This window comes from Panthera uncia, chromosome B1, assembly GCF_023721935.1.
Source record: "Panthera uncia isolate 11264 chromosome B1, Puncia_PCG_1.0, whole genome shotgun sequence".
In the NCBI taxonomy this organism is placed as follows: domain Eukaryota; kingdom Metazoa; phylum Chordata; class Mammalia; order Carnivora; family Felidae; genus Panthera; species Panthera uncia.
In genome coordinates, this window is record NC_064811.1 from 127,175,061 (window position 1) to 127,202,059 (window position 26,999).

The window sequence follows — 26,999 nt, forward strand, 5'->3', positions numbered from 1 at the left end:
TTTTTAATTTTTTTTTTTTTTTTAACGTTTATTTTTGAGATAGGGAGAGACACAGGGGAGGGTCAGAGAGAGGGAGACACAGAATCTGAAGCAGGCTCCAGGCTCTGAGCTGTCAGCACAGAGCCCGACGCGGGGCTAGAACTCACGGACCCTGAGATCATGACCTGAGCCGAAGTTGGACGCTTAACTGACTGAGCCACCCAGGCGCCCTTGCAGTTGCAGGCTTTAAAGAGTAGTAACCTTTAATCTGGCTTCTGCTTCATTTACAGTCATTTTTTGCGGCTTTCACACAGATGAAGTTTAATATTTTATCCAGATTTTATAATTTTATAATTGTTATCTGAAGGATGGTTCACTCAACAACTACTTCACTGGCATCACTGCATCATTACCAGATGTCAGAATCTCAAAATTCTATTAATGTTGAGTGAAAAACTTCTCACATCCTTGATTTTCATTCCTCCCTCTGAATTAGGACCTTCATCCCATCACATAAGAATTTAAAGTACTCCTACCATCTTCCAGTCTTTATTCTCTTAACTCACATAGTACATTAAGAGTAATTATTATCTATCATACTGCTTTTATCATTAGAAACAATGTTTTCTGTGAAAACCAGGAAACATGTAATCAGAAACATAATCTTAATTTTCAACTCCACCACTATCCATGAAATCATAAGTACATCACAATCTCTGTGATCCCTATTTCTACCATCTGCAAATGAGAACATCATCTACCTCATTAGTTAAGCTTAGAACCAAAATATAATAATTAATGCTAACAAGGGTAGACATGAATTGGTCAAAGATATTATAGGGTTTGTAACATGAAAATAGGTGAATGGTTAAAATCATTATATATAAAAAAAAGAACAAACCGAACAGATTGGGGCACTTGGATAAGGAGTTCATTCACTGATTCAATAAGCATTTAGTAAATTCCAACAATATATCAAGCATGTTCAAGGCAAATTTTTCAGCTTGAGAAATAATAATTTAGGGGTGCTAAGGACAAAATAATTGAAGTCAAACAGACAATGAAGGAAAGTGTGGCATTTGTGAGTCATCACAAATTTGTGATAACTTACATAATAAAAACAGAGACCATCTCCTAGAAATGATACATAATGAGAAGGAGCAAGGAGCAAAGCTTCAATGCAGTTTATACCTCAGAGGTATATGAAAGAAAAAAGCAGTAACAAAAAGAACATGTAGCTGGACAAATCACACAAAAACCATAAAGCACAGTTATTATGGAATACAAGGGAGAAGTGAATGTTAAGAAGAAGCAAAATACCAAATGCTATTAAAAAAAAAAAAAGTAGGACAGGATGAGAAATGAAAACACACAGATTTAGCAACTGGAACTCAATCTTACCTTAGGGATGTTGTAAAGCATTTTAACATGAGCTTAACTATCTATCTGGTTAGGTAAGAAAAGTTTACTTTCACTTGAGGAAGCAGAATGCCAGTAGAAACAATAGTCAAACTGCAGAAGGTAGCCGAGTAAGAATTAAGAAACTGGACCACAAATCAAACAAGCTCAGTGATAAAGGGAAGGATAGGGAAAGAGTAAAAGTAAAAGGCACTTTTCAAGATTAAGTGTGATAAGATGGAGAACCCAGCATGGAAAAGGAGAATAACAGAAAACAGCAAGGTTCAAGTGAAAGGAAGAAGGGATAAGATTAAGAATATAGATATTATCCTTTGAAAAAAATGAAAACATTTTGTTCTTTGACTGAAGATAGAAATAAAGTATAAAATATGAAATGAAAAAAGAATGAGAAAAATAGAAATAGGACTGGTCATTTGAGGACAGTGGAAAGGTTCCAAATAACTAATATTGAGAATGAAATAGAAGATCAAAATGAGATAAGGATCACCAGGAAGCACTGAGGCTAAGCTAGGAGGAAAAGTGTCAATTTATATTAGAAACTTCTAAAGACCGTAATCAGATAGAACTCTACCAAATCGAGGAAGTCCATGAACAGGGAACAAAACCAAAGAAATGAACAGTTGTAATTATTTCAATTAATAGACTGGAAATTTCTGAAGAAAGATCAGAAGTATGGAAACCTTAAGGATTAATAAGAATAAAATTGAGATGACTACTAGATTAAAAGTGGGCTACTCTGGATCAACCTTTTCCTTAAAAACGGGGGGTGGGGGGGGGAGTTCTGAAGGAAAAAGCTTTTAGGAAAACCTCCTTGCATGATGTTGCTACAGAAATTGTACTGGGAGAAAAGGGAGTCAATACTATTGTGTAATGGTTTTCAGACATTTGTACAAAAATAATGTGACATTTAGAATAATCCAAGTCCATTTGAGCTTTCCTCAGTAAGATTAAGTAGTGAAAGACCGTTCTGACAAAGAATAGTTTAATTATTCTATCCACACAACCCTGACCAATATCTCCAAGGTGTATTATGAAGCACATCAGTAGAACAGCAAACTCTAGGACATGAGCTGAGAATCTGCTACCTAGAATATAAAGCAACCCCGAGTGATTTCAGTAAGAAATTAGTGGTTTAACTAAAGGGCAACTCCACTTACTCTTGTAAGAAAAAAAGTGTCTCTATTAATATTAAAACCCCCATTTCAAATATAAATAACTCAGAATTAATATACACTTAATTATTGTTAGTAAGCATACAGAACAAGAGAAAGAAAGTATAGTGCACAAAAGCCATTTTGCCTTAATTCAGCCATAAACAGGTTAAACTCTCTTAACTGCCACATTTGACATATACCATAGAAGGAAGTAACTCTCAATTAAATCTTTTTTTATTATAACTGAAAATGTAATACCATCAAAAATGACATGTTTCACCTTTTATTTCCTTTTCCAATGCAAAATGTCCATGGGTGGTATAAAACAAACTATAAAAATATCACAGTGAAGAACAATGTTACCTACCAATTGACACTTAAGTGGATGCTTAACCACTGGACACCATGATTTAAAATCAACTAAAAAAAAGAATATCAATAATTTTGGCTCTATAAAATTTCATTATTTGAAGTTAACACAGTGTTAGATAATATGAATGATACAAACAAAAGTAAATTTCCCTAATAAAAATACATTAATCACACTATATTACAATCCTTTGCCCTTACGCAGAAAGCCAACGCTACTAAGAGTGGTGATATTCCATTGTTATATGCCATTTCTCTAAAACCAACATTATAAAACATTATAGAACAATTCATTCTGAAATATGCCTTCAACAGATAAAAGCCACATGATAAAAAATAAGGAACTAAAATTGTCCCATAAAAATCAAGAAGATACATACCTACTAAACTTGAAGGAAAAGTATACATATTCCATATGTAAGTTTACAAATACATCAAAAAATTAGTGCCTACAAATATCCTGCACAAGACTAAAATCAGTAAGATTCTCAAAATTTATTTTCTCCTCCTGGAAAAGATAAAAAGAATTCTGATAATATTGTTAGCCTAAAAGGGCATAGTTTATTAAGGTATGACATCAAATATACCTTAAGTGCCATGATAAACTAAGGTATCCTACAATCCAAAAAAACTCAACATGAATTCACAAGACTATTATCAATGGATATATCACACACAGCTAACATTTTCATGGTAACCCATGGGATCAAAACATAGCATTTTCCTTAAAACAATTAACTAAGGAATTGAAGCACAAATATAAAGATAATTGCTTCCTTTGGGCTTTGGCTGTCAAACACAAAAAATGCCAATGCTTTACAGTCCTGTGGTAATTAAAACCTTGTCACAGATCTAAACTATAAATGAATATTTATTTAAAGATAAATTTGCAGTGTGACACCAAAAGCACAAGCAACAAAAGAAAAAACAGGTGAACTGAACATCATCAAAATTAAGAACTTCTGTGCTTCAAAAGACACCAGAAATAAAGTGAAAAGACAATCCACGGAATGGGTGAAAGTATTTGCAAATCCTATATCTCATAAGGGAATAGTTTTCAGAATATATAAAGAATGCTTACAATTTAACAAAAGACAATCCAATTAAAAAATGAGCAAAAGATTTGAACACACACTTCTCCAAAGAACATATGTAAATGGTCAATAGGCACATGAAATAATGCTCATCATCAGTTATTATAGAAATGAAAATCAATACCACAATGAAATACCACTTCGCGCTCACTTGGATAGCTAAAACAAAAAATGACTAAAAGTAACAAGCGTCTATAAAGATGTAGAGAAGTTGGAATCCTCGTATCCTGTTGGTGGGATTATAAAATAGCACAGCCATTCTGACAGTTCCTCAGACTTAGACAGTTATCACATCTTGCAATTCTACCCTTATTAAGCGCATATCCAAAAGAAAAATATACATCCACACAAAAACTTATACCAGAATGTTCATTGCAGAAGCATTCCTAATAGCCAAAAGGTAGATACAATCCATCAACTGATGAATGGATACAAAAAATATGGTATATAATGGAATGGTTTTTCCCATAAAAATGAATGACACATGCTACAACATGGGTGAACCTTGAAAACATTACGCTAAGCGAAAACAGCCAGACACAAAAAGACAAATAGAATATGCTTTCTTTTATATGAAATGTCCACAATAGGCAAATTATAGAAACTGAAAGTATTTAGTGGTTGCTTGGAGAAGGGGACTGTGGGGTAGGGGAGGCAGGCAGGGTGTTTAAAGGGAATTAGGGAATGACTGCTAACGGATACAAGGTGCAGTTGAAGTATCCTAAAATTAGATAGTAGTGTCAGTTACACACCTCTGAATATGCTAAAAACCACCAAATTGTACACTTATGGATGAATTTCTTGATATGTAAATGTATTCCAATAGTTACTAAAAATAAATTTGCAGAAATGAAATATATATCATAAGCATATACAATGCAAAGATGATCGCCTCCCTCAAACTAACTCAAATATATGCATCAATGGGGAAGAGAACACATGTTGATTTGTTCTACCTAATATATCTTCAGGAATCAGTTACCACATTTTATAATAGTAAAAATTTGAGATTTTTATAACATCATTTGCTCCTAAAAATGTACATTTATTATAAATATACAGTAAGCAGAATAGTGTAATTGTTCAATATTTAAGCATCAACTATGATTATAGAATTTTAGAAACACATTTGGTTAAATACATATTGTTTCAAACACATTAATAATCATAATAAGAAAAATCAATGTTTATTATTAAATATCTCTTCATATATCTAGGAAACTTCGATTAGCTAATCAAATAAATTTATTCATCCTTAGTAACATTTCACAGACTACATCAAAACAATTAAAAAACTATATTATGACACTTGATAATCCAATGCCTCACATTGCTGAAGTATATTTAATAATTTTTAAATCTATCACTATTAACCAAAGCGTAAGTTTATGAAATTCTTAATATTAAAATGTTATTACAATGAAATTAGAGACCCCAAAGAGAAAATAGCTTAGGGCCTTACCAGAGTATTTGTCTTCATATTGACCTACTATGGTAAACAGGACCTAATGTAAGGAGGAGTCAAGTAATGGATGGCTAAAGAAGAAATCTGTATTACTGTCACCAGCTAATAGAAAACTGCTACAAAAATCTCACATGAGGAAAATTGTGTTTCCTTCACCAAAGTACTAGCATTCTTGCCCGCTAAGACAGCTCTGCCATCGAACTCTTTTAATACTCAGATTGCACACTAAAAGAATTTTCTGGATACAGTGTATAGAATAAATCAGAAGGAATCAGAATAAATCTATAAAGAAATTCTAGTACCAAGTAAAAATTATAAGAAATATAAATTATATTTGTTATTTACACTGACTACTGTAAACGTCACTAAGGTAACACACATGCAAACTTAAGTAACATGCAAAATATTTAACACTGAAAGTATGTACTTACCAAATACTTAGGCAGCCTGTTAAAAATCCCTCTGCTGGTTGAGATTCCCTAAATAATAATAATAATAATAATAATAACAAAATGAAGAAGAGGAAGAACAGGAGGAGGAAGAGGAGAAGAAAGAACTTTTGAACTTCAGAAGTTACCCCTACTCTGTAAAATCTAGCCAAGAATCCCACTTGTTTTTTTACAACACTTAAACACATCACATGCTGAAACTATGGCACATGATAAATATAAAACAATTTTTCCTAATGTTAGAAATAACTTAAATTTTATGTATAATATATGGAAAAGCTAATGAATTATCAAGATATTGGTAGAGTTTACTAGACTACAAAGAATAAGCTCTATAACAAATTAGATTTCAAAAATTACCAACCAAGACAAGAGCAAACTAACAAGGTCTTAGAGAAGCACTGGTATGTTAAATTCTTCCTGACCATCAACAGACAATATCATACACTACACTTCTGGTATCTGTAGTTACCACCTTGTAAGCAGCACCTAGACAACCTAACTACAGAGTTAAAGTACAGACAAGGAGGTGGAAAAGTCTTTACAAAGTATTCACTCTATTTTTTTTCATTAACATAAGGAAGCATTTTAAATTCAACCTTACACTGACAGAAAAAAATTAAAATATTTTATCTACAATAAAAGGAAATGAATGTATAAGCAGGCAGATTACTTTTACTATTTACAAAAGTTAGTTATCAATAATTTTATAATAAGCATGGTATATACCCTTTCAATCAGGTCTCAAGTCAAAATAATCTTCAAAACAGGGGTGCCCGGGTGGCTCAGTCGCTTAAGCGTCTGACTTCAGCTCAGGTCATGATCTCACAGTTTGTGAGTTCGAGCCCCGCATTGGGCTGACAGCACAGAGCCTGGAGCCTGTTTCAGATTCTGTGTATCCCTCTCTCTCTGTCCCTCCCCCGCTCATGCATGTGCTATTTCTCTCTCAAAAATAAACATTAAAAAAAATTTTTTTTAATAATAATCTTCAAAACAAAGTTCAAAATTCAAGAATAAAGCACTAACTATAGAGATTTTATTGCTTGCCAGGCACATTGCTCACAACTTGAAAAAACTTATACACATTTTTCTTAAATTAGCTTTATAGATTAAAAAAAAAGTCTTAAAGAAATTAAATCGCCTGCTTAAATATAACAGCTGCCTTTGACTGAACAACCCAATGTCTTTAAGGCACCGTACTCTTCAAAAAAAAAAAAAAGTAAGACAGAATACAATACGCAAAACTAGACTGCCTCTTTTAGAGTCAGGAAAAAATGTTTTTAAATCCCTTTTAAAGAATTACCAGAATACAAAATCATGTATCTTACTAACAGAAAATGTTACCATACCAGAACTTAAAATATCACATACAAAATAAAATAAAAATGTTTTCTTATGAGTAAGGCATACCAATAGATTTTCTATCACTACCACTGTTAAAATAAAAATCCATCAAATTCATTACATCCATCCACAGGCCATAAAAAAAGGAAGGAGAGAAAGTATATCAGAGACCTAAACAATAAATTTTAAAACAATTAAGCTTTTGGGAAGCCTGGGTGGCTCAGTCAGTTAAGAGTCCGACTTCAGCTCAGGTCATGATCTTGCAGTTCGTGAGTTCAAGCCCCGCATCAGGCTCTGTGCTGACAGCTTGAAGCCTGGAGACTGGTTCGGATTCTATGTCCCCCTTTCTCTCTGCCCCTCCCCTGCACTCACTTATGCACACACGTGCTCTCTCTCTCTCTCTCAGAAATAAACATTGAAAAAAAAATTTTTTTTAAGTAATAAAGGTTTTATGAGAGAAAAATATTGTCATGACTTTGAAATAGGCAAAGATTTCCTAAACAAGACACAAAGATCAACACAACAAATGGGGCTTCATTACAATTTAAAAGTAGTATTCTTTAAAAAGTTAAAATGCAAGCTACAGAGCAGGAGGAAATATTCATAATGCACATGCCCAACAAAGGACTCATGTATGAAAATTTTTTTTAATATTTATTTATTTTTGGGAGAGAGAGAGAGAGACAGAGCATGAATGGGGTGGGGCAGAGAGAGAGAGAGGCACAGAATCCGAAGCAGCCTCCAGACTCTGAGCTGTCAGCACAGAGCCCAACACGGGGCTCAAACTCATGAACCATGAGATCATGACCTGAGCCAAAGTCAGACACTTAACCAACTGAGCCACCCAGGTGCCCCCAAAATATTTTTTTTAGAAAAACAACTTCAAATCATCAAAAACAAGACAACCCAATTTTTAAGATAGGCTGAAGACCAAACAAAACTTCACAAGAAAATAATTTCAAAACCCAATAAGCATACTGAAAAGGTACTCAATATTACTATTAGGAAAATACAGACAACATAATAAGATACTATTATCAACCGAAATGTGTAGTATTTATTTAAAAACCAGACAATGCCAAGTGCAAGTGAGAAAGTACAGCCACTGGCATTCTCATACACTGCATGTAGGAATGTAAATTAGTATAACCAGTATGGAAAACTATTTGGAAGTACCTACCAAAGGTGAACATATCCACACCCAATGACTAAGTAATACCATTCTTAAGTATGCAATCAATAGAAATGTGTACATATGTGCACAAGGAGCTATATACAAAGTTTATCACAGCAGCATTATCTAAAGAGCCCAAAACTCCATATAATCCAATGTCCACTAGGAAAGGGGTGAAATAAACTATAGCATTACATGTTCGTGTAATCCTAAACCTCAGTGGAAAAAAAGGAAACTAAAAACAAAACAGGATACATCTCACAAACATAATGTCAGGTGGGAGTGTGAGTGTGTGTGTGTGTGTGTGTGTGTGTGTGTGTGTGTGTAATTTATTAAATTCAAAAAACAAGCCAAACTAATCTCTGACCACAAAGTCAGAATAGAGTTAACTTTGGGATAAAGGGGTTATTTGATTGGGACAAAACACAGGAAAGCTTTAGAGAAGTAACTATCTTGATCTAGGTTACAATTACAAAGATGTGTTCACTTTGCAAAAGTTTATCAATATAGAAGTATTAATCTACTTTTCTCCTTTGTCTGGCCTGGTAGACTCCTCCAAAACTCCAATCAGCCAAAAATTGTCATCAGCGTTCTACTAGTAGGTAGCTGACCACTCAGGTACAGTTCTCAGACATAAGGTGCACAAGTAACCCTTTCACAAAACTGATTTTTTAATCAGTTTAACCATTTGTTCCACCCCCAAGCCAGATACCTGCTTCTTCTAATTCAGGTACTTATCTTTTTTTATTTTTTGTAATTTTTTTTCAGTTTATTAAACTGAAAAAATTTATTTTGAGAGAAGCAGGGCGGTGCAGAGAGAGAGAATCCCAAGCAGTCTCCACACTGTCATGCAGAGCCTGATACGGGGCTCAAACTCATGAACTCTGAGATGGTGACATGAGCCGAAGACAAGTCAGACACTTAACCAATTGAGGAGCCCAGGCGTCTGGGGTACTTCTCTTTCTAAATGGTATTCACCAGGTTACTCATCAAGAGTAAGACTTACCATTCCCACTTTGGGAAATTTTGATATGAACAAATCTGTTAATTTGAGAGACATCTTAGAACTAAAAGGGGGGGGGGACCTCCCTTAAGAGAAGTTTGCCTTATCTTCCTAAAAGAGAAAGATCAACTTACTGAATATAAGGAAAACCTCTCCAGAGGTCACACATCTCAGCAAACAAGACATATACTAGGAAAAGGATCAGGATCACAGAGTTATTAATTCTGAAGCTGAGAACCAAAAGATCCCATCCAACATCTAAAGAGCCTGCAGAACTAGACATGGGTTTATTAAAAAAAATTACCTAACTATAATTTCCAGTAATACTAAAGATCCCAAAGAGGACAATAAGGATGTAAGTAGAACAGTCTTCCCCTAAAACAAAAGAGACACAGAATGAATGAATTCAGTGACTACATACCGTTCACCTAGCAACAAATTTAATAAAGATTGCTCATGAACTATAACCATGCAAATATTTGTATTTGAAAATCTTGCATCTTTAAATATACTTATTTATATATGTTATGCTAATGATATATTTCCCTATATTATTTATTATTCCCTATATACTGTTATTTTTTGTTGTTTTCTATTTTAATTTTGTAGGTGGAAAAGCAAGAGGTAGACTGGTGATGAATATAAAAAAAGCAGGATCTCAGCTAGTCAAAAGTTGTAAGTAGTTAGAAAGATCAGATCTTGAATAACCTGGAACAAACATTAGAAATCGTTTCTCAAATTACCCATCACCCATTCAATTTAGCCTAATTACAATATTTCACAAATCAACCCAGTACAAATCAACAGTGTTATCTCCACCTTATACAGAAGTGAATCCCAGTACAACCTTCAAATGTTTTCAAAAACCTTCACCCCATCACATTTTCTGCAAAAGATGTAAATTTACACTTTAAAAATCTCATGTTGCATTTCTATTTCCTGAACAAAGAAGACACAGCACTCAGTATTTATCCTCTGAAGCATCTTGCCTGATTGCTTCAAAACTGCAAAGAAATGCTTAAACAATACTTCAAAGAGTTTGAAAGGAATCCCTCAACATTTTTTTTTAATGTTTATTTTATTTTTGAGAGAGACAGAGACAGAGTATGAGCAGGGGAGGTGCAGAGAGAGAGGGAGACACATAATCGGAAGCAGGCTCCAGGCTCCAAGCTATCAGCACAGAACCTGACATGGGGCTCAAACTCATGGACTGCAAGATCATGACCTGAGCCGAAGTTGGACACTCAACCGACTGAGCCACCCAGGTGCCCCAGAATCCCTCAACATTCTGATTACCATAGACACTATTTACAAATTTAAAAAGTAAATTCATGGTATCTTTAAAATATCTGACTTGTCCCAGCTGCTACAACACTACGAAATACAAGTTTTGTTGTAAATCATCTACATTTTATATATAATCCTTTTCGCTACACAAATACTCTTTTATAAAGTTAAGCCCCCACCATATTCTTCAACATTCCCACAAACCTTACAAGTATTTCTAAACTCCTCATAAGTTCTTGTAAATTGCCAATTTTTACAATGTACTTCTTTCGAAGCTTGTGCCTTATATATCTTTCACCATCATTTTCACACTCCTTAAGTCAACACAAGCCCCAACTGATCACTTTATTGCAGTGACATATACAACCACTGTGAGAATTCTAAACCCTTTCCAGAAACATGGCCTTTATCTAGAAACATAAACTGCTACCTTGATATCTGCAACTGGCAGATTCTACAATAGATTGAAACTTTACAGGGTCCTAACATCTCATATAATCCCTAAAACTACACTATTCAGACTAAGTTTTTAAAAATGAGGAAAAGAATGATACAATAACCGAAAAAAGGAGTAAAGAATAAACCTATTAACCTTAAACCTGGTACTATAAAACTTGATGCGTACAATTTTAAAGAAAAGAAGAATTTCACAAAATCAAATGTATCAATACTATTTAACAACTAGAGAAAACAAAAGCCCAAAAGAATTTATCTGAAATAATATAAATAGCAAAAGGCAGCCTATCTAAAACCAAGTATTGTGAATCCCAAGATCCCCAAGATCCTTTTCTTTCTTTCTTTTTTTTTAAGTTTCTAATTTATTTATTTTGAGAGCGAGCGAGTGTGCACAAGCCAGCATGAGTGGGGGTGGGGAGACAGAAAGAGAGGGAAAGAGAGAATCCCAAACAGGCTCTGAACTGCCAGCGCAGATCCTAACGTGGAGCTCCATCCCACAAACGGTGAGATCATGACCTGAGCCGAAATCAAAAGTCTGTCGCTTAGCCAACTGAGCCACCCACGTGCCCCCCACCAATATCCTTTTCTATTACCCTACTGGCTTCAAGGAATTAGGATTTAAGGTCTAATCTTATTAAAAAGTTAAAACATTTTCCCTTTCCATTCAAAACAAATTATTCCAACGACCCACAGAGGCATACACATTCCTTCCAAGTGTACAATGAAACATTCACCAAAATAAAACAAGCCTTAACAAAATTTAAAGAATTAAAAGAACTAAAAAAAATACAAAATAGGTTATCTAATGGAACTAAGCTATTAATAAGTAAAGGAAAAATACCTCCCAAAAAATCCCTAAAATAAGAATTCAACTACATATCTAAATAACCAATGGATCAAAGAAGGCTCAAAGGAAATTAGAAAATGAAAATAAATACAACATACCAAAATTAGTATGATGCAATCAACATAGTGTTTAGATGGAAATTAATGGCATTAAATGCCTATATGAGAAATGAAAAAGAGGGGCACCAGGGTGGCTCAGTTGGTTGAGCACCCAACTCCTGATTTCAGCTCAGGTGATGAACTCATGGTTGGTGAGTTTGAGCCTAACATAGGGTTCTGTGATGACAGTGCAGCACCTGCTTGAGATCCTCTCTCTTCCTCGCTCTCTGCCCCTCCCCCACTTGCATGCTCACTCTCTCTCTCTCAAAAATAAATAAACTTAAAAAGAAGAAGAAGAAGAAGAAGAAGAAGAAGAAGAAGAAGAGGAAGAAGAAAAGTTTTAAATTGAAAAGATTCCACCTTAAGAAACTGGGCAAAGAAGAAGAGTAAGATAAACTCAAAGCAAACAGCACGAAGATAATAATAAAGAGCAGAAATCAATGGATTTCAATGTAATTGAAAACAGTAAAATAGAGAAAAATAAATGGATACAAAAGCTAGTTATTTAAAAAGCTCAATAAAATTAATAAATCTCTACCTAGACTAACCAAGGGGGAAAAAAAGAGAAAGATAATATAAATTACCAAGAGGAGTGAAAGCAGGGATCTTCACTATAGACTTTAGACATTAAAATAATTACAGAATACTTATAATAATTAGGTAATACAAATTAATGCCTACAAATTCAGGAACTAAAATGAAATGTATCATTTCATCCCAAAAGAGAAAAACTGCCAAAACTCATTCAAGAAAAAGCAGATAACCTGAATTTTCTGGTATATATTAAAGAAAACAAATTTGTAGTTAAAATTTTTCCAAAAACTAAAATACATGCTTTGAAGTTTCATAACAAAGGCTACAAAATATGTAGGAGAAGTAATGTCAATTAAATACAATTTACTCCAGAAGAAGTACAATTTACTCCCAACTCAAAGTACCAAAGCAAGACAAAGATACTGTAAGAAAACAGCAGAAACAACATCCTTCATGAACATATACAAAATTCTTCAACAAAATAAGCAAACTCATCTCTCTCCTCCAGCCATCCAAGGTGCTGAAAGGAAAGAAGACTAAGGGGAAGAAGGTGGTCCCAGTCCCTGCTGTTATAAAGAAGCAAGAGGCCAAGAAGGTAGTCAATCCCCTGTTTGAGAAAATACCCAAGAACTTTGGCACTGGACAGGACATCCAGCCCAAAAGGAACCTCAACCACTTTATCAAATGGCCCCGCTACATCCAGCTGCAGCAGCAAAGGGCTATTTTCTATAAACGTCTAAAAGTGCCTCCTGCAATTAACCAGTTCACCCAGGTCTTAGACTGCCAAACAGCTACTCAAATGCTTAAGCTGGCCCACAAACACAGACCAGAGACAAAGTGAGAGAAGCAGCAGAGATTATTGGCCCAAACCTTGAAAAAAGCTACCAGCAAAGGGGATGTCCCCACTAAAAGGCTGCCTGTTATTCAAACTGGGGTTAATACTGTCACCATCCTGGTAGAAAACAAGAAGTCTCAGCTGGTAGTAATTGCACATGATGTGGATCTCATTGGCTGGTTGTATTCCTGCCTGCCATGTGACATAAGCTGGGGGTTCCCTACTGCATCATCAAGGGGGAGGCCAGGTTGGTCCACAGGAAGATCTGCACCACTGTCACTCTCACACAGGTTAACTCAGAAAACAAAGGACCTCTGGCCAAGCTGGTAGAAACTATCAGGACCAATTACAATGACAGACATGATGAGATGTGCCATCACTGGGAAGGCAACATCCTGGGTCCAAAGTTAGTGGCTTGCATTCCCAAGTTGGAAAAGGCAAAGGCTAAAGAATTAGCCACCAAACTGTGCTAGTAGACGCTATTGAATTTTCTGTATATAAAAGTGATGAACAGTTCTCTTTCAAAAAAACATAAATAAGCAAACTCAACCCAGCAATATAAAAATGAATAACAGCTCATAAGCAAGTAGAGTAAGTATACGGCAAGAATACAAAGCTGGTCCAATATTTGAAAATCAAACAAGGAAAGAGATCGTGTTAATGAAGCAAGAAGAACCACACAGCTAATGATGAAGCACTAGACAAAATCCAGCATCCATTTCTCACCAATAAGGAAAAAAAAAAAATAAAGCAAAGCAGGAATTTTCTCAAACTACTAAAGGCTGTCTAAATAAACTTACAGCTAATTCTATATTTAACAATAAACAACTAATAAAAGACCAGGAACAAGGCAAAGACATTTATTCGATTCAGCATCATTACTGGAAGCCCTAGCAAGAACAGTTAGGAAAAAATAAGAAAAAAGGCATACAAATTGGAAATGAATAAATTAAAAATGGTATTGGAGTGCCTGGGTGGCTCAGTTGGTTAACCATCCAACTTCAGCTCAGGTCATCATCTCACAGTTCGTGGGTTCGAGCACAGCATCGGGCTCTGTGCTGACAGCTCAGAGCCTGGAGCCTGCTTCAGATTCTGTGTCTCCCTTTCTCTGTGCCCCTTCCCCACCTGTTTCTCTCTCCCCCCCCCAAAAGTTCATTTAAAAAACATGAAAAATAAATTAAAAAAATAAAAAAATTTTCATTTTTAAAAAATGTTCTTATTTGCATGCATGACAATCTACATAGAAAATGTAGACAAAGGTTACAAAAAAGCTCCTAGAACTAATAAAAGATTTTAACTCATGGAATGTGGGGACCTGACTGGATACAGAATAAACATATTAGGTAAGAAGACTCCAAAGGTGGTTAAGTATTCCATGGTACATCACAACAAGAAACATACCAATGTTGTTTGAACCACTTGGTTCAAGTGGCAACTTACAGATCTTTCTATTTGCAAAGGCACATTTTCTCCTTTGTAATAGTAAGTCATGTGTGGGATAATAATTTGGTATTATGTGTATACCCTGTTTCCAGCAGTCTTTCCTCCAAGGTTTTGGCATTCACTGATGGTTCTGGTCTAAAGTGTTTCACTGGAGTTTTCACTATGATAATATTCTAGTTCTAACATCGCTTCAAAAGGTATTAACTTCTCTCTTCTCTAAATAAGGCTTCCCTTTTCCTTTATCCCTCTTATCACTCTGGACTTCTAAATTATTTTTTCAAATTAAGGTTTTATAATTAATTACAATAATTCTCTAAGGCTTAGATAGTTCCAGATATGGCCAGTAGGAACTCCTTTGGAGCTGGGGTTTGGGGGTTCTGCTGATGTGATACAATAGCTTTTGAGCACTTTCTTATTTTCTGGCTGTTTTCTCTGCCCAAGAACTAGGATCTGCAATTTTTCACAGGAGCCTTGGATCCTTTCAGTAGAAACAATATTTAGAGACGATCTTATCAGTGCTGAGTGTAGTTATTGCTACTGCAATTGCTGATGCTTATAAGCCCTTCTACTAGAAGGAAGAGGGGACTATATATGTGTATAATCATAGATTCATATTGATATTTCCATTCAATTGATAGTAAAAGACTTTTATTTTATATATATATATATTTTTTTTTTTTAATTTACTTAAATTCAATTTAGTTAACATACAGTGTAGCGGTGGCTTCAGGAGTAGAACCAAGTGATTCATCTCTTACATATAACACCCAGGGCCAATCCCAAAAAGTGCCCTCCTTAATTCCCATTACCCATTTAACCCATCCCCCCATCCACCTCCCCTCCAGCAACCCTCAGTTTGTTCTCTGTATTTAAGAGTCTCTTATGGTTTGCCTTAGTGGCTGTATTTGTCTGTATTCTCTTAATGTTAAATTTATGGTTCCTAATAATATTAATAGGTTAATTTAAATGTCTTGTCTGTATTTTGGAATGGTTTCAAGATTACCATAAATAATATAGTTCTACTAAGTAAATGAGATCAGACTATAGGATTCTTTTTATATATTAATAATATGTCTTGGACATTTTGCTATTTCATGACATTTAGATTTGAATCTTTTTTGGTCAATCTATTAATATTCAAAATATGGATGATGTACTACAATTTATGTAGCCATTTCTCTACTAGTGGGCATTCAGATTGCTTCCAACATTTTGCTACTACAAATGATGCTATAATTAACACTTACATACATATATATGTAAAGATATATAAGCATATATAGATGTATATGTAAAGATATATATCTTTATGCATACTTTTATAAAATCATGCATATTCTTAGAATTATTATTCCTTATTCACAATTCATTTTTCTAAGCTTTGTTAATTTTACTTTTTTAATATGAAATTTATTGTCAAATAATTGGTTTCCATACAACACCCAGTGCTCATCCCAAAAGGTACCCTCCTCAATGCCCATCACCCACTTTCCCCTCCCTCCCTGAGAAACTTAACAGAAGACCATGGGGGAGGGGGGAGGGGAAGAAAAGTTAGAGAGGGAAAGAGCCAAACCATAAGAGACTCTTAAAAACTGAGAATAAATTTTGTTAATTTTAGAAGCTCTGTTATGTTTGTTAAAACTTTGCTACAAATTACAAATATTTTCTACTAATCTGGCCCTCTTATAATATTTTTTCTTAGAGAAGTCTATTCCATTTTAATGGAGGCAAATCTGTTTTCCTTTTCAAATATATGGTTCTTTACATTTTGATATGTTAAAAAAATAACATTGTGCTTTGTGTGTCTATACACTCTCCTCATTTTTCATTTATTAGGACTCTTTCTGGACTCTTCCTGCATCATCACTATCAATGTTTTTAATTACTACAGCTTTTTTTTTTTTTTAATGTTTATTTATTTCTGAGAGAGAGACAGAGTGCAAGCAGGGGAGGGGCAGAGAGGGAGGGAGACACAGAATCCAAAGAAGGCTCCAGGCTCTGAGCTGTCAGCACAGAGCCTGACGCGGGGCTGGAACTCATGAACCATGAGATCATGACCTGAGCAGAAGTCAGACACTTAACCAACTGAACCACCCAGACACCCTTTAATTACTACAGCTTTACAGTATAGCAAGCAATACCATAAAACACTTGTCAGGTTTTTATTTTTAAAACTTCTACTGGATACTCTGATTCATATACTTCATATATTTGAGAATCAAGTTGTCAAGTTCCCCCCTTTTTCAAACTGAAAAAATAAATTGTTGTTTTGATTGGAATTGCATTAGTTTTATGGGTAAAATTTTGAAAAAGTCTACATCTTATAACACTGGGTTTTTCATTTTGAAAAGTAGTAGGTCTCTTCATTTATTTGAACCTTGAATAAAATGTTATTTCCATCATACAAATCTTATCCCTTTCTTGTTAAATTTATTCCTACATATTTCATGTAGCTTTATGGGTTGTAACATGAACATGTACTCTACATAAATTTCCAAAATAAGCATGAAGTATTTTTTTCTTAAAATGATAAATGTCAAATACATAAAACAAAAAATCAAAATTCCCATTAAAGAAAAAATAAAAATCAGCAAACTTTGCCTTTAAAAGGTAAAGATAAAATAAGGATGTCCTCCTCTTTGTAGTTCAAATGCACAGTACCATTTATAGAATAAATATGGCAAAGAGCACCTTTTTTGTAATTACTTGGCTATACATATGGGGGGAGAGCAAATAAAAATACTGGCAACTTTGTAAAAGCACCACAGAAAAGGAAGTCAACTGCAATACAATATTACTCATGGCACGTTGTTCATTTAAAATAAATCCACTCAGGAACAGTCAATTAAGCATCCAACTTCGGCTCTGGTCATGATCTCACGGTTCATGAGTTTGAGTCCCACATCGGCCTCTGTGCTAACAGCTCGGAGCCTGGAGTCTGTTTTGGATTCTATGTCTCCCTCTCTCTCTGCCCCTACCCTGCTCGTACTCTGTCTCTTTCTGTCTTTCAAAAATAAATAAAAACATTAAAAAAAATTTTTTTAATGAATCCACTCACAACAGCTAATTCAATTATTAAATGCTCAGATGCAAAGTTCCTCGGGACACAAGATTCATACAAAGAAAAATACAAAGCCCAATTAAATGGACAGAAAGAAAATGTAAACACAGTTTACAAAATTAAACAATAATGACAACAAAAATAACAAAAAGACTGAAACCAAGACCTAAGATCAAAATTCTAAAGATGTGGAGAAAAGAAGACAAAGTTGTCCTGATGATATACCTCAGGACTAGGAAGCCTTTAAGTTTTAAACTACAAACCCACAGGGGGCGGCTGAGTGGCTCAACCAGTTGAGCTTCGGACGTGGTTGTGAACTCAAAGGTTCCAGATTAGAGCTCTGTGTTGAGCCCTGTGCAGGGAAGGCTCTGTGCTGACAGCTCAGAGCCTGGAGCCTGCTTTGGATTCTGTGTCTCCTTCTCTCTCTCTGCTTCTCCCCCAGTTGTGTACGCTCACTCACTCTCTCCAACTCTCTCAGAAATAATGAATGAATAAACTTTAAAAACATAAAAAACTACTAACCCATAAATAGGCCTTGTACCTGATAAGCAGATTCTGTCAAATTAATTTCCTAGGAAGGTATCCTAGACACCAAGAAAGTCAAGGGTAAAATACCTTAAAACAATACTTGTCACAACATTCCAGTTTAGTGTCCCTAGCAAAATGCCACCACAGGTAAAAGTAATAAACATATAACTCTCTCATCCCACCCACCCTATCCTCAGTTCCACCTAACATGTGACAATGCAGAGTACAAACTTTTAAAGAGCCTACATGAAAGACAAAATGCTTGTCTTACTTATGTTAAAAACTAACACACATTTGGAGTACTTGGGTGGCTCAGCCGGTTGAGCGTCTAGCTCTTGGTTTCAGCTGAGGTCATGATCTCACAGTTTATGAGTTCAAATCCCATGTCAGGCTCTGTGCTGACAGTGCAGAGCCTGCTTGGAATTCTGTCTCTTCTTCTCTCTCTCTCTCTCTTTCTTTGCCCCTCCCTCTCTCTCTCTCTCCCTCTCAAAATAAATAAATAAAAACTTTTGAAAAACAACACACATTTTGCATTCAATCCTATATTATTTGTGAAGTCATCTTATTATATAATCTTCTAATTACCTAACAGTTAAATTGCTTAACGTTCTTTTTCTTTTTCAGGATTCAGAATAGCCATTTTTTAAAAATTTTTATCATTTAAGTATAGCTAAAATACAATGTCATATTAGCTTCAATTGTACAACATAGCAATCCAACAATTCTACACATTATGTAGTGCTTATCACAGTAAGTGTAGTTAGCTTAACATTTCTACTCTCTAACTCTTTAAGTAAAATTGATGCTCGGACAAATAGTGTTTATCTTTATCCTACGGGTGCATGACTCTCCCTACACACAGGCCAGACCCTACTAAACCATACCACCAAACACTAGAGAAGTTTACATAAAAAGCAAGACCTTACAAAATCAAGAACAAGGCAATACAAACAAAATAGACTGTAATATATACCCTGATGGACAAATACTTTGGTTGAACAGTCAAGTATCTAAATTTCCTATTTAAATCGGGTATAAAAGACCACACAAATTTCTTTTAAAATTGAAGACACTATTAACAGTAAAGGTGAGAAAAATCAAATAATACTAGGTCATAAGTATATATTTTCTTTAATGTTAAGTTCACAATGACAGAAAATATAAGTTCATAACGACTGAAATATATATACAAATATATATAGATGTGTTGTATATATATGTATTTCTAATACTTTTAACAAAATTTGTCAAAATAATACCTTTTAAACTAGGAACTAACTAAAAGTAATGTTTGGCCTTCCTTTAAATATAAATATTAAATATGACCACAATGGATATTTTTGATAAGTAGTAAACAATTATATAGTTGTATTCATAATTGAAAGAATTGTAACAAAGATCTTTTAAACTTATCATTTAATTCATCTTTGGGGCACCTGTGTGGCTCAGTTGGTTAAAGCAACGAACTTCAGCTCAGGTCATAATCTCACGGTTTCTGAGTTCAAGCCCACATCAGGCTCTGTGCTGACAGTTTGGAGCCTGAAGCCTCCGAACTGGATTGTCTCCCTCTCTCTCTGCCCCTCCCCTGTTCACAATCTCTCTCTCAAAAATAAATAAACATTAAAAAAAAATAATTCATCTTTAATGGCCATTTTACAAGAGTTTTGAAGGTCAAGACCCCTGTCTTCTATTTTGTCTTTAAGAATAATTTTTACAAATGAGTAAAATCTAGAAACATACATTTTCTCTGGTGCCAAACCTGATTCTAACAAACTATCTAGCACTAAGAAAAGAAATAACATATACTAATATACATAACCTTAGCATAAATGTATGTTTTTCAGAAAATTTATAGCATGTTCCAAACTTTCCAATTGAATAACCCTATTAGGTGACTGGAAAGTTTTCTAAATGTAAATACTTGAAATTTCTAAATGTAAATACTTGTAAATACAGAAAAAACAAAACTTGGCTGGACATTCCTATAATGAAAAAGTTCTGAGTCTCCACTCCTATACCTTCTATCTTCAATTACTTCCACGTGGAAAATATTCAATTAACATTCATGTCTTGCCTACCTCTTTTTAAAAGGCACTGCATATACGCATATATCACAGCAAATAACCCAAATTATGTAATCAAACTTCCAAGTATAAACAAATTATTTACAAAAGAGAAATTTGTATAGGCACTCGAAGCTTATCATCTCTTCAAGTCTTTTCCTTAAGGTAGACGAGATCTAGACTAAGACATACTATGTTATCAGTGGAAACTCCATAGACCCACAGTAGTCCATGACATATGATTTCAGAGCAAAGTTAGATTCGAAGATCATTTTTCTAATAAACACGGCTACATAAATAAATGTTATCTTAATATAGATGTCTTCCATAAGGCAGTATCACTAAGACCCATCCAAATAGGTTCACTTTTAATAAACTATTTACTAAGTCATGTGATAGTCATGTGATATCTTAAAAAGATCCACTTTACAATATGGCACACTCAACTACATATGATTTTGTTATGTATATAAAAAGGAACTATCATGTGTCACTTATACATCTGATTGAAATATTAAATAAACTTGTAATAAAAATTATATGCCAAGAAACTATGAAAAAAGTAGATATGAATTTAAATATTTTCAATTATTCTGGTGACTTCTATCCTTTTGTCTATTTTGCAAATTCTCGTTAATGTGGTTCTTTACCATTTAAAATGTATGTAACATGGGCCACCTGGGTGGCTCAGTCAGTTAAGCGTCCAACTTCAGCTCAGGTCATGATCTCATGTTTCATGGGTTCGAGTCCCATGTCAGGCTCTGTGCTGACAGCTCAGAACCTGGAGCCTGCTTCAGATTCTGTGTCTCCCTTTCTCTCTGCCCCTCTCCTGCTCTGGTGCTCTCTCTCTCTCTCTCTCTCTCACTCTCTCAAAATAAACATTAAAAAAATTTTTTTCAATATGTGTAACAAAAAAAATAACCAAGCAATTCTACATTTTATAACTATTAAGGATCATTACATGTCTTTTTAAAAATCTTTATATTAGCACCAGTTTTATTTATTACTCTAGCTCTAGGGCATGGTAGTACATATAGTACTCAATATTTACTGAATAAAATTATTTAACTTTTCTAAGTTTTGGTTTCTTCAAAGTAAAACAAGCATAGCAATACCTACATGTTACAATTGCTTACAATTAAATAAGATAATACATACACACAGAAGGTGCTTAAAAATTAAATAAGATAATATATACACACAGAAGGTGCTAAAATGTCAAGTTGATCCCTTGTTTCAGTAAAAACAAATAATTGTTGCTATTAGTTTAGTTCATACCTAAAAACAAAGCCAAATGATTTTCTCAAAGTTAATATGGGACCAAGATTAGACAAAAATTTTAGGGTAAAAAGAAAGGAGGCTTATCAACCAGAAACGAAGATTTACCATACATTCATAACGGTGAGATCTGCGGTATTGGGTCGAAGAGGCCAATGAACAAGAACACAGAGTCCAAATTCAAATCTGTGTGTATACAGAAATTTCATACATGACAAAGGTAGTATTACAAGAAGTGAGAAAAAGGACTATTTAAATGAATGATTCAGGGACAATTAAACATCCACTAAAAAAGTAAGGTAAAAATATATCTCGACAACATCCCAGTGTAGATCAAACTTTCTAGGTATTATGTTTTACCAACACCTGAAAAAATTGAAACTAAAACTTTCAAAAGACAATATAGGATAATCTCACAAGACATGAAGATTGAAAATGCTATTTTAAATAAGGCACAAAAGCCATAAAAGAAAAAGTTGATATATTCATCATCAAAACTTGACACTTCTGTATTAGAAGGGGTACAACAAAGTTAAAAGTCAAACGACTATATTCCAGGTTCTCATAGGACAACAGCCCCATGTAAATCCAATCTTTCCATACACCCTTCAAAACTGAAAATAAAAAAAAGCATCAACCCAGAGAGCAAATAAAACTACCCATAAACCACACCATTGGCTTAACCAGCAGACTAATACAGAGTCCATGTTAGATGTAAGTTGAGGAAGGGGTAAAATTTTAGCAGAGCAAATTCTGAAGAATCAAGCACAGACTGCATGGCAAGCAGAAGGAAACTGGAGCCTAGAGTAGGTGGAACACATAATTTCCAGAAAGCGAAAGTCTTACAGTAAATAGGAAAGTACTAAGAAATGGTGTCCCAGAGTAGATCAGATTCCTGGCTACCAATGAATAGATAGGGAGGGTTCAAAGTATGAAGGATCAGAGATGGCAGTCTCAGGAAGATGGGACACCCTTAGAGGCTTGGTGGTAAAAGGACAGAAGAAAGCAAAAGGTGGAAATCAAGTGTTTTACAAAAACAAAAAAGAATCTCAAAAGTGTACAATATACAAACCCCTTTCCCCTCACCCTCCCAGACCAAAAAAACAAACAAAAAAATAAATAAATAACCTATACATTAAAGAAATTGCACTTCACTATACCAACAAAAGGGAGAGCTCTTGAACAAGAAATACTATAAGCCAGGCAAATCTCTCACCCGTCTACATACAACTGGTAACGCTAAGCCAGGAAATGAATAGAAGTAGTAGACAACACTAATTAAAAAGCTACTATAAGAACATGGAAAGGGGCAGCTGTAGCTCAGTCAGCTGGGCGTCTGACTTTGGCTCAGGTCATGATCTAACAGCTCGTGGGTTCCAGACCCACGTCAGGATCTGTGCTGTCAGCTCAGAGATCGGAGCCTGCTTCAGATTCTGTGTCTCCCTCTCTGCCCCTGCCCTGCTCACACTCAATCTCTCTCTCTCTTAAAAATAAACATTAAAAAAAAAAGAATTTTTTAAGGGAAAAAAAAAAACATGGAAATTCCAATCCAAACACTTCAGCTAATGAAAATTCTCACCACAAAAAATTCACAAAACTGTCAACTAATACTCCAAATTAAAGTAAATACAGTGTGTGTGTGTGTGTGTGTGTGTGTGTGTGTAAGCAAAAATCAAAAACTCAGAATAGATATTGACAAAACACAGCAAGATATGAAATAATAATTGACCCTACTTGGGAGAATAAACAAAAAGAAAAAAAAAAAAAAAGAAGAAGAAGGAAAAGTCAAATCATTTTTTAAATTATAAAAAGTAAGACTGAATTCAAATAAAAACATAAGGGAAAATAAGGAGCAAGAAGACAGACAAGAGAATAAAAATAAAGGAAAAAAGATCAAATAACAAACCACAGATCTGTGAAGAAGCTATAACATGCATAACTGATAACTACGAAGAATAAAAGCAAAATAAAAGAATATTTAAAATTGTAATTTAAAACGTATTTCCAAAAACAAAAACAATTGCATACATGTATGTTGTAGCAGGCAGGAAGAAATATGATATATGTGAATTCTGACAAAAATCTACATACTTGGAAAAACAATCTCAGAATAATAAACTCTAAAACATAGCCTAATAAAATTTTAATAGTAAAAAAAAAAAAAAAAAAAAGAAAACCTTTGGGGGCTTCCAACAAAAATACTGTACTAAGCTTCTTACAAAAGACAGAAGTAAGGTTGGCATCAGATTTCTCAATGGCAACATTCAAAGTGAGTCAACATTGTAGCACCTTTTTCAAGAAATCCAAGGAATCAAAGTGTAAACCAAGGATTTCATATCCAATCAGGTGTCCTTTTAACTATCAAGGCTATTAAAGAAACACAGATTTAAACTTGCATGAACTCCGGAAATACATTAAGCATAGCCCATTATGAGCAATCTACAAAAGAATGAATTTCATACCATCAAATAAAGACAGAGGAAACTTTGACAAAAGCTTTACTAAACAGAGACAACAGTGAATATATTTAATTTTAGATATATTACTAAAACAAAGGTATGGACAAGGACAGAAGAATGGTACTTAAATATTATATTCTTTCACATATTATAATGGAATTTTTAATATGTAAAATAAAGGGAAATAAAAACACAGAGAAGAATCAGCTCTCTGGTGTTAAATAGGTAACAAGTGAATGTCAAAGGATATTCATTTAATGCAGACAAAACAATATTCAGCAGTCTAAGTCCACTGCCAAAATTTAGCCATTAAAACAAAAATATCAACCTTCCTTAAGTAAGAAAATAATTCTCAAAAAGTAGAGAAACAGACCACTATGTGAAAGAATAAAAAACAGCAGTAAATACAACACATCAATCAGAAAAACACCCATCATATCAAGATATGTAAACAAGCTTAAATCTCTTAGTAAAAAGAAAAAATTTCAAATTGCTTATTTGATTGAACAGAAAACAGTATTTATAAAAAAACAACAAAAAAGATAAAAATACTTAAGAATAAATGTAAATGTGTAAAACTTCTATAAGGAAAACTTTAAAACACTTCTGAAACATACAAAAGTAAATAAACAAATAGAAAGACATCCCCTATTCTCTTGCAAAAGTACCTTATTATCATAAAGATGTTGATTTCCCCAAGCTAATGAGTAATAACATTACTCAAATAAAAATACCAGCAAATGTTTTCCTAGAATTCAATAAGCTAATGCTCAAATTCACTCATAAGGAATATGCATATCTAGTGTTTCTGTGTAAAAAAGAACATGAATAACATACAAACATAAATGCATGCACACACATAAATAGGCTTATTTTTATAAAAAGAAACACAAGGATAAACCAGAAATTAATGAAATTGGTTACCTACAAAGTGAGTAAAAATGGAAAATAGTGATTGAGAAGGAAGACCTTTAAGAATGCTTTTTTATGTAGTTTTGACCCATAGACATGGTAGTTTTACCATTCTCAAAACAGTAAATAAAATTAAATCAATAATGGGGCCCTAAAACTGAATATGAACAAAAACAGATTATCAAGTGTTTATCAAGGTGACATAAAAACATAATTAATTAAAATAACTTATGAGCATAGTACTCTGACTACATAACTTCACTGGGATCTACTGTATGAACAAAAAACTGCATAGAAATCTTAAACCTTACATATTGGGTTTATAGTTGGCAGCAGTATTGATATGGCAATTTCAATATTATGTTGTGTATACGTTGAAGGACAGAACCAATAAATAAATGTATATTGATGTTATTGTTAAGAGACATCCAAATATGTAACAGGAAGGGAGAAGAACCCTGCAGTAGTAGATTGGAATTACAAATATTACTGGTTTTTTTAGATCACTTGCTCTGTCCAGTGAAAAGAGTCCCTAAAGAACAGTGATACACAGTAATACAGAACATATCCAGTGCCCATGATGAAGTGATGGAACTACACCAAGAGGAATAAGGGTCCTTGGAGAAATAGCCATTTCCAGGTCCATAGTGGGAAAAGCATAAAAGTAAGAACAGAACATTCTGTTGTGCCAGAAAAATTAAGTGCTCTAAAAATGATGGGACCTATCACAGAGACACCAAAACCAGACTGAATGAGTTCCCACTGGCTAAATTTTAACAATTTGAACCTTCAAAAGAAATATAACAATAATGGATTTTAATTCACTGAATAAAAGAATCCATGAGCCCACAGTGATAATGAAAAAAAGGAGAGCAGAAATTCTTCCTCACAGAAGAATACCAGCTAATAAATGTGGGAAAAAACAGAACTAAAAAAAATCATCATTTTGCAAATATCAATGTAATCAATGATTCAAGCAAATATCAACAATGAATGTTAAAATCATTGGGCGAAAGGTCCTTGATGTTTCCTCAGCCTCCATGCATGGATTAATTACCAAAGAGAAAAAGATATCTTTACAATGGAGAAATCTGGCAGCATTTGCTAAACCAACTAATCCAGTTTAACATCACAAATAATGGAACAAACTAATAATATAGAAGTTAACATAAGCAAACTTTATATATATATATATATATATATATATACATATACATATATATATATACACACACATATATATGTATATATATATACATATATATATATATATATATATATATATATCTCAACATGGATAATCCTGATATGAACATTGAGTGAAAAAAAGGAAGTTAAAAGGTGTTAAACAATATTTACATTTTAAACCTAAATCAATCCTATTTTTTATGCAAACGTGCATAAAAGTATAAAAAACAATGGATAACTTCAGACTACTAATTACCTCTTACAAGAAAGACAGAAGAATGAGATTAGCCATCCTCAACTAACTTTTTATTTAAAAAGTATTGAGGGAGACCTGGGTAGCTCAGTCAGTTAAGCATCTGACTTCAGCTCAGGTCATGATCTCAAAGTTTGTGGGTTCGAGCCCCATGTCGGGCTCTGTGCTGTCAGCTCAGAGCCTGGAGCCTGCTTCAGATTGTCTGTCTCTCTCTCTCTCTCTCTCTCTCTCTCTCTCTGCCCCTCCCCTGCTCACACTCTGTATCTCTCTCTCAAAAATAAACATTTAAAAAAAAATTTTTTTTGTA

General features: G+C 34.0%; 1 protein-coding gene and 1 pseudogene across 5 annotated transcripts in view; one reads left to right on the plus strand and one right to left on the minus strand.

The window, feature by feature from the left end:
• Positions 1-14,099, plus strand: part of LOC125922445 (60S ribosomal protein L7a-like) — a 29,376-nt pseudogene extending 15,277 nt beyond the window's left edge.
• FBXW7 (F-box and WD repeat domain containing 7) overlaps positions 1-26,999 on the minus strand; it is a 512,478-nt gene that overhangs the window by 146,983 nt on the left and 338,496 nt on the right. Inside the window, exons 2-3 of one of the 5 annotated variants that reach the window (XM_049632296.1) lie at positions 9,755-11,709; positions 5,912-5,959 (exon numbers count right to left, since the gene is read on the minus strand). The exons of 2 other annotated variants lie outside the window; for them this stretch is intronic. The gene's annotated coding sequence lies outside the window, so the exon portion shown is untranslated. Of the gene's footprint in view, positions 1-5,911; positions 5,960-9,754; positions 12,663-26,999 lie in introns of those variants that run through there. 2 more of the 5 variants (XM_049632293.1, XM_049632294.1) reach the window with 2 other exon arrangements.